Source organism: Scleropages formosus, chromosome 10 (assembly GCF_900964775.1).
Source record: "Scleropages formosus chromosome 10, fSclFor1.1, whole genome shotgun sequence".
In the NCBI taxonomy this organism is placed as follows: domain Eukaryota; kingdom Metazoa; phylum Chordata; class Actinopteri; order Osteoglossiformes; family Osteoglossidae; genus Scleropages; species Scleropages formosus.
The window spans coordinates 344,176-354,225 of NC_041815.1; positions in this window are offsets into that span (position 1 = coordinate 344,176).

Consider the following 10,050-nt stretch of genomic DNA (forward strand, 5'->3'; position numbering starts at 1 on the left):
AGATAAGAAAAGATAAGATAAGATAAGATCAGATAAGATAAGATAAGATAAGAAAAGATACTTTGTCATTTTATACAATCCAGTGAAATTTGTGTGGCAACCCTTAGAGCAACAGCAGCAGAAAGAACATTTGAAATGAATGAATGGGTGAATGAATGAATGAATGAATGATACATTAACATTGATCACAGTAGAGCACACTGCACCGGCATACACTGACACGCAAACACCGAAACACAACTTGTTTGTCACCGCCGTCTTGGTAGCACACTTTACACAAACAGCTGCCTATGGAATTGAAAGTCGGATAGGAAACATAGACCGTTATGGTGGGTTGTGTGACAGAGATGTACGGTATATACTGTCGCTGTTGGGAGGTCAGGAGAGAAGTGGGTCTGAAAGTGATGGGGTTTTAGGACTGTAGTGGAGCTTAGACCAGAGAAATCCAATAAAACATCAGAAAGGAAATGATACCGCAGTAGAATACCCTAAAGATACAAAGAACACAAGTTACGCCAAAAATACTTTAGCACCCTGTTTTAGCACACTATTCCAGAGTATTACCACAATACACTACAAGACACATTGTCCACTTGACTTGAGAAGAATACATACAGTATACAACAGGGCAGTACTGTATGCTGCACTACAGTAGAGAAAAATAGAGACATCACAGGATACTGCTCTGCTCTACACTGGTGTGCAATAATCACACCACAATACATTATTCCACACTATACTAGAGTACTGGCTTCCTTCATATAAAGAAGGTTCATTTTACAAGAAGTCCGACTTACGAGCAATTAAATTGAACCGTAAAATTCACATAATGAACAATCAATTCACACTTATGAGAAACACTGAAGCAGCGCACAATAAATAACATTTTTTTTTTTTTTTCCTTTTCTGAACCACATGTGGTCGGGGGAGCCCGAGCCTACCCAGCAACATAGGGCGCAAGGCCGGAGGGGGAGGGGACACACCCAGAAAGGGACACCAGTCCGCCGCAAGGCACCCCTAGCAGGACTCGAACCCTAGACTCACCAGAGAGCAGGACCCGGTCCAACCCACTGCGCCACCACACCACCGCACCCCCCAGAATAAATAACAATATTTAAGAAAATACAGCAATGAAAGGACAGAAGTAACGTGGTAAAAATGACACTATTTGAAAAATTCCAATTAAAAACAAGTGGATCTATGTATTATCTATAACCACTCATTCACTGTGGGTCATGGCAGCCCAGAGCCTGTGCCCAAATGGTGTGATGTAGGGTATTCCATCCAGAGTGATGAGGGAAAGGGGAAAGTGAACAGGAAAAAGGGAGTGTCAAAAAGTAATTTTGAACTTGAAGGTCCTGAGCCTGATTCTACGGTTTAAAGAGCAGCTATGATAACATGGACATGGTTTTAAATGAGATTTTCACCATGTTTAAAAGAAGAGGCAGGAATGTTGCACGTGAGAAAGCGGTGAACCTTATTTATTTTTCTCATTTAAATTAATTAATGTTGATTGAAGAGTTCTTTTGAGAGGAATCACAGAGCAATTCGATCTTTTCTTCTGCCGCGGACTGAACCAAAATGCAGTGTCCCGATCTGGTGCCACAGTGAGGCCTGCTGGATGTTCTGTAGAGGCACGAGGCCCGGCTGCAGGAAGCGAACCGCGGGGTGCAGCATCTCCTACCGTGTCCATCGTATGCAATTAGAGGGCAGTTCCTAACCGGCTCAGACACGCAGCGCAGAGCTCTAATGAGGTGTTCCTCTGCTTCCTGCACATCTTCGGTCATTACATCTGGGTGACAGTGTGCACTGAGCCACTGCAGCGGCCCCGGCCAACCTGCCTTTGATGTTACCCCTCCAACCCTCCCCCTGTCCTGCCCGACCTTGTTCGTCCCTGGCCCCCAGATGACCCCTCGGTGCCCGTCTCGGCCCGGAAGGGCCCTGGCACAGCTCGTGGTCCACATGATTGCCCTTCGCATGCTGAGTGCTTGCACAGGCACACGCCAGAACTGTGACGCACCTTCCGTCAGCTGCCGAGCGCTTACTTTACATGTTGTCGAGCGCAAATCAGATGAAAGTTGCTCTGGGGAGGTGGGCAATCTTGCCAGCAGTGGTCACTGGGGTGGCATGATCATGAAAAGATGAAGCCTACCTTGAGGACCGACAAGCACTGGATCACATCGACAGGGCTTTACATGCTGCCAGGTGAGAAAGGATTCACATGGGGCTCCCATGCAGAACCACTCAGCTCAGTTCGATACACTCTGCCCTCATGCAACAGGCTCCTGTACAATGAAAAACCACCACGGTGGCCTATGAAAATATACAAGCTTATGTCATCATTTTATTTCTGCTAGAGTTCATATAAGATGACCAGCCGCCTTTGTTCTCATGTAAATTCAGTCAAATTATAAGGAAGAATTCAGGCCCAGTGCAGCGCAGTAGCTTCATGGCTTTCGGGGAACCTTGGACAATAGTGTAAAACAGTTCAGTAAGGGGAACGATCATAAAGTATGTGGACAATAAAAATTATTAATAAAAGAATGCCTGTTCACCGTATTGCATGATTTCAGGCAGAAGTTTTCAGAGAAATAGCTTTCAGGCTGTTGTACAATTTATTATAAGGAAAGCATAATAGGGGGTGCGGTGGCGCAGTGGGTTGGACCGCAGTCCTGCTCTCTGGTGGGTCTGGGGTTCGAGTCCCGCTTGGGGTGCCTTGCGACGGACTGGCGTCCTGTCCTGGGTGTGTCCCCTCCCCCTCTGGCCTTACGCCCTGTGTTGCTGGGTTAGGCTCCGGTTCCCCGTGACCCCGTATGGGACAAGCGGTTCTGAAAATGTGTGTGTGTGTGTGAGAGCATAATAAAAACAAAGTTGAAATACAGCCCTTAAAAACAGGTGAGAGACTTCCAGTGCTCTTGTTTGTTTTGAATACTTTTGTGTCGCTCTCAAACGACGCACCCATCTCTAAGGGCTATTTTAATAACATCCCCTGAGTTCACAGGCTATGCAAAAAGAATTAAAAAGAGCTTTTGGTAGGGTTGAGTTTTTCTGTGGTGAGCACTGAACTTCCCCCAACAGGGATTTGCTTCTTAGTTTTGACTTCACCTGACATTTAAACCATGTTTGAAATATCGTAAAAATGCGTGTGCTGAATGGTCACGTGACCTCATGTAAAGATGGTCACTGAATATTTGGCTCCACTCTAGAGAGCCACAATTTAATAGATAAACTACAGATGATCCTCAACTAACTACGGGGTTACGTTCCGATAAACCCGTCGTAAGTGGAAAAAACGTAAGTCGAAAAAGAATACAGTGCTGTACCTCCCGAACATCCTAGCCGAGCCTAGCCTAGCCTACCTTAAATGTGCTCTGAACATTTACCATAGTCTAAAGCTGGGCAAATTTATCTAAAACAAAGCATATTTTATAATTAAATGTTGAAAACACAAAATTAAAAAAACACATTCAACACAGTACACTTTACACTTACACTTGTAGTTGTTTACACTTGTTGGTGTGATCGGTACAGAGACTGCGAGAGTGGTTGAGTGGATACTTCGGCTCACTGAAATTGCCCAGCATCAGGAGAGAGTATTGTACCACATATTGCAAGCGTGGGGACGGAGCGAAATTCAAAATTCAAAGAACAGTTTCTACCGAATGCATATTGCTATCATACCATCGTAACTTCGAAAAATCATAAGTCGAACATCGTAAGTGGAAGAGCATCTGTACTTAGTTTATCACAATATAAATTCTAAGACAAAACTGAGATTTTGTCACGTGTCCCTCCAAGGATGACAAGAAATATAATTTTTTTTCCTACAACATGCTCTCAGAAAGTGAAGGATCTAAAGGAGGAAACACGGAAAGGAAGTCGTCCCAGGGCCCACAGCCCATATAACATGCTGTGGAAATGGCAGTTTCGGCATCTGCTTCTTGGTTGTACCCGTTTACCATCAAGTGAAGACCTTAGACCATGGATGAAAACAATATCTGGGAAATGAACATTAATGAAAGAATCATGTCGCATCGCTGTGATTCCCTCATCATTTTAAAGTAAAATGGAGTTCTTCACTTCAACTCATTACCTGCAACGTCAATGTAATTAAGATGAAGGGGATTTTAACAGTCTTTTAAGGAAAGAAAAAAATGTTACTGCATTATTAAAATAATCACATATCTGCTCAATGGAGCCTTTAAAAGTTAAAAGGGACCAGGTTGATCAAGTTTACTTTCTTCTTTTAGCTTTAAAAATACAGGCACTGCCATTTAAATTTTTTATTTTAATTTATCCTTCTTATTCCAAGTCATTTCACAGAAGCTACGTTAATCAAGAATATATCCATAGGATATTTCCATATGAGGACACTCCAGAAACTCTGACACATTTATTCTGGGAATGTGGTACAAGCGTACTGGAGAGATTTTCATTCACCTATTCAAATGATGTTTAAGAAGTAGTTCATTGCATCCACTCTACACTCTTTTTAAAGCACAAGCAGAGTTGGGGTTTTTACTCTTTTTTTACACACATTTGGAAAGGAAATGTGTTTTACTGCTGTGGTCCACACCTGAAGCTCCTTATACAAATATGTGGTTGACTTCATAGTCCAATTTTCTTTGACTAAAAAAGAAAATCGAACTGCAGATGTGTTGAAGGAACTCTTGAAGATTTGCCCCCCTTTTTCGGTCTTCTTGAATAGTGCAACATGATCATCCTTGCTCACTTCTACTAAATAACCACATGTCTTTTAGTTGTAACGTGTAAATGTATGTATTTGCATTTTCTTTTGTGGCCCAGTTCTGCTGTGTTGTTAAACAAAGAACATCCCAATCTGGATATACTGAGGACGTATGTCCCCTACATATGACAAACTCTTATCCAAACTAATTCATGGAAGTATAACAAAAAAACAAGCTAGAAAACAAGCTATGAATATTTTTTATTGCAAATATTTAAATTTTTTTTTTGCATTACCACTGTCATGCATAAAATACCTTTTACTTTGGTATATTAATTAATTTTAGGGCATTTTTTTGTCTTGAAGCCAGTTTGCTTTCTTCCAAAAGATGAATAGTAATTTAAGACCCTCGTAACACTAATTTGTTTAGCGCCTTAATTACACAAAACAAATTAACCCTGTATGTGAAGAATTGATGTACAGTGGTCAGACGCATTAGGTAAGAAAATTATATGCAGGAGATGCAACTACTTGGCAACTGGTTAGGGTCGTGGTTCGAGCCCCTGCTGTTGTACCCAAAGGCTGTTGGTTTGAATCCCACCTTGACCAAGGTAATAACCCTAAAATTGCTCCAGTAAACCTATGCAGCTATATTAATGGATAAATGACAGTAAGTGGCTTTGGTGAAAAGTGTCAAATTATTAAATGTTTGTTTGCACACGCAACTGCTCAGCTGGTGTATCCCAGCACAGGCAGTCCCTGGGTTATGAATGTCTGACTTATGTACAACCTGTAGTTATGAACCACCCCCCTCCCCCTGAAAAAGCCTGTTTTATTAAATATTCCAGTTACATACAATGGTTCATAATTAGAAACAGGCGCTACTTTGCAACGCACATAAAAATACTGCGCGTCTACAGCAGTTCATCGGCTCGTAGGCACGTGAGCCCGAGGTAGGATAAATTCCTGGATAGATTCCTTCTTCTCAGTTGGACCACTCTGCTGCTAACGGTGTCTCGTGTATGTTACTGTATTTGGCTTTAATTTTGTTTTTACCCTCCTACCCATGGCATCAAAGAGTAAATTTGATGCAAGTGATGGTGATGCATCCAAGAAGGAAAACGATCACGATTGAAACTAAATGTCATCGACGAGGACGGGAGACAGGAGATAGGGTTTGGACCCAAGTGTGGGTATGTTTATTTCGGTGCAATCACAGGAACAGAAAGAGAACGAAGGTTGTGGACAAGCGTGGGTCTTCCGAGGCGCAGACGTTGTTTTTCAGGGCGAAGCAGAACTCAGGAACCAGGTGAGCCAGTAGGGGTTAGAAGCCAAGAGAGTCAGAAACACTGAACAGGGAATAGGGAATAGGGTACTGGGTACTGGGTACTGGGAGCAGACCACTGACTCACAAGCCAAGCAGGTAGGTGTTGTAAGATTCCGCAACCCTGTGCAGTGACGGCGCTCCATTTATACCTGGCTGTCCTGATACCTATACCTTGGCTTGCTGACGTGGGCGTGACACTAAAGTGGAAATAATAAAGCGATCAGAAAAAAGGTGAAACACCAACGAACACTGGAAAAGCGAACATTAAAGCTTCTTTAATGTTTTTATAGCTACACACACTTTTTTTTTTCCTCTATTATAAATAGTACAGTTACATTTATTATAATTATTATTGTTATGATAATTGCTGTTATCATTACATTCTATTATTATTATGTTGAAGACGTTTTAGTGTATTTGGAAGTGTTTCTTTAATGTTTTTTATGGATTGAAAGGGACACGATATACTATATACTAAGACAAACATTTAGCTAACTGACGTTAGATACGAACTGTACCTAACTGTTCTGACTTGGATACAAATCCGACTTACAGACAGACTGAGGAACAGAACTCATCCGCAATCCGGGGACAGCCTGTATTCCGTTTTTCAGTTGGTTGAACAGAGTTATTGCCCAGCACTAAAATATTCAATACTTTTGACGTAAAAGAAACAAAATGCAGATGAAAATGCTTCTTTCGTTCAGAAAGCAGTGCCAGTGAGCCTGGTTTGAGTGAGTGAGTGTGTGTGTGGGGGGGGGGGTATGCCTGCTTGTCTGTGTAAACATAGCTTTTGCTGCCCGTGCTCCTGAACACAGGGATACTGTATCTGTGCACGTGCCTGTGTGCACAGCGCTCCCCCATCGTGTTTGACACACATCCCATGCGGCTCCTCCAAATGCTCCCCCAAAAAATGCTTCTAAAAAGCTGCCAGGACCCGGCTGGTCAAGTAACCTAATGTACACTTCTGAAATTGTGTAATGATTTTTTTGCAGGCTTGTGTAACGTGGTTAGGCCTCGCAGAAGCGTAGCTCGCCATATGGCTGAGGTCGAGGGCTTTTAAAGGAAACCGAATCTCCCCATTTCCCCGTTTCACTTCAAATAGTTTTAAAGTTTATATTCTATGTGGACCAAAACCTTAAACAGCTCGTTCGGGCTAAAAAGTTTTAATCTATAAACATAAACATTTCAAAACAGACACACTGTGCAAATTTACTACAAGGAGACCTCAAATTGCCGTCTCTAATTCCATATTAGACTCGTGTGTCTGCAGAATACTCTGGTCCTTCCCATACGCAAGGTGTTTGCTCTGCCAGGACATTTGCTGCCAAACCAAAAGAGTTCTTTATTTTTTTTATGTACAGGTCACACAGCAAAGCTACAGCAGTGATTAATTACAGCAATGAAGCAGCAACTTGTACACACCTGTCACCTGTGTATGAGGCAGGGACCAGTTCACACACCATGGGCAACTTAAACTCGCCCTCATGCTGAACGTGTCCATTACCTGTCACTGCCCATGATCAGATCCAGCATCGTAACAACATTTACATTAATTTATTTAGCAGACACTTTTCTGCAAAGCAACTTCCAATGAACTGTATGTAGTGTCATCAGCCCACACACCTTGTTCACCAAAGTGACTTACACTGCTAGATACACTACTTACAACAGCTCACTCATCCATACATCAGTGCAACACACTCTCTCTGTGTCACTCACACACAATGGTTAAACCAGAACAGCATCTCTGTGGGAAGAAACCAGAGCACCCCGAGGAAATCCACACAGACACAGGGAGAACATGCAAACACCACACAGACTGAGCAGGGATGAAATCCACATTCTCTCAACACTCTGAGACAGCAGCACTACTCACCGCACCACTGTGCAGCCCAGGAAAGCACCCCACACTCACTGGATGATATCTACGCACACAGTGTCTGAACCACTTGCCCCATACAGGGTCGCAGGGAGCCAGAGCCTAACCTGGCAACACAGGGCGTAAGGCTGGAGGAGGAGGGGACACACCCAGGATGGGACACCTGTCCATCACAAGGTACCCCAAGCAGGACTCAAACCCCAGACCCACCAGAGAGCAGGACCCGGTCCAACCCACTACGCCACCGCACCCCCCTCACCCTCCATGCAGAATAACAAAAAACTATGCAAACCTTAAAATTAATTCAAGGTTTTTAATCAGAACACATAAGGAAATTATGTGAAGGTGATAGATGCAACTACTCAGGGCAACTGGTTAGGGTAGTGGTTCGAGCCCCTGCTATTGGTGTGAATCCCACCTTGAGCAACAAAAAAACTATGCGAACCTTAAAATAAATTCAAGGTTTTTTTATCAGAACACCTAAGGCCTCCAAACTCCACTTGTCCACTTTTCCGGGTAGTGGTCACGGCGCGACACATTCCCGCGCGAGCGCGCGCGTGTGTGTTTTTCAAAGAGGGCAAGGTCGGAACTCTGTCAGCTGTGTAGAAAAAAGAAAAAAGAGAGAGGCGAGAGGCTGCTAGCAGGTCCTTATCGTGGGTTTGTCACTTGAAGCCACGCAACCGCTCATTGTGTGACTTTGCAAACGAAATGGGTTAATGAAACACCACCTCCGAGGACACAGCAGCGGCCTCCTTCAAACACGCTTCTGGAAATGACCTGCAGTGGTGTCGTCAAAACCCAGCTCGACGGGAGAGAACGTAATATTTCGCTCACAGTTTCACCTGCACAAAACACCTGGCCTGGCGCAAAAACACAGGGCACACGCGCTTACTCTTCAACTGCTCTTCATTCCTCTCCGCTCTGACACAAAATACATTAATTTTTATTAAGAGGTAAAACATTTTTTCTCCCGCGACGAGATCTGCATTGGTGGAATGATTTTCACCTCTGCCACAAGGTGTTGGGCACACTCATACATCACACGATTACCCCGAGCACCGCAAGACCCTCCGTCATTAGGGAGTGAATTAAAGATGATAGAAAGAGCTATTAATCACTGTGACAAAGGCCCTAATGTTGCGGTGACCCTGCCGTCGCCTGGGGACTTCACAGGACGCACCGAGGGAAGAAATGGAAACATATGTTTATGCCAAAATAAGCTACCTGAGGAAACGCTCTCTCCTTCTTCCTGCTGTCCCTCCCTGTCATTGGGCAGGCCTTCGAGGACCACGTAAAAGTGCTCGGGAGGAGCGGTGGACGCCCTTCGCCATCTGCTGTGCGCACATTCCCTCTGAAAGCGTGATTATTACTTTGTTGCGCACCCATCGCCTTTGTCGGAGGAGAACCGTCATTCTTACCGGAGTTGGTCGGGCCCCCCCCGGTCATCACCCTCACCCTACCCAAGCACGGTACCAGCTCGCCTTTTCCTCACAGCTTTCGAGCCGCTGAACACCAAGCGGGCAAAGACCTCATCTTATCCCACTGACCTATTTCTCAGAAATTTCCCACAAAGCTATATGTGTTTTGCTCCGGGCACATGGTTCAACCAGCAGCCCAGCAGATTCCCTGCAGGTTTGAAGGAGCAGCTTTTACATCAAAGATGATTTCTGTCCTCAAGGCCAAGCAGCAGGACAGAGAGTGCTGGTTCATGTCACACGACACACCGAGGGCTTTTTACACAATTACGAATGCTACACCGGGGCTCTTGCGCTGCGCTCCTGGAGGATCGTCCTCCAGCACGTTTTCTAGCTGTCGTGTCTCAGAAGACGAGCTCGGGCTGGCAGTCCGGCTCGTTTCGAAAAGGTGCATCGTTGTTTTGAATGGTGAAAGGGACGCTAGAGATACCGCAGCCCTCCGCCCAGCTGAACACACAGCACGCCAAACAAAACACACAACACACGGCGTATAAGCGCACGCACTTTGCACGCTCACACATACCTTGCTGGAAGATGTTCGGCTTTTCGGGCGTTCTAAACAACTGTACCTGCTTAGGAATGTTTCTGGGGCTCTCAAGTGAGTCAAAAATGTCATCACGACTTTCCCAGCTACAGTAAATCACTGCATAACATACACAGCAAATAAAATTAATAGAGC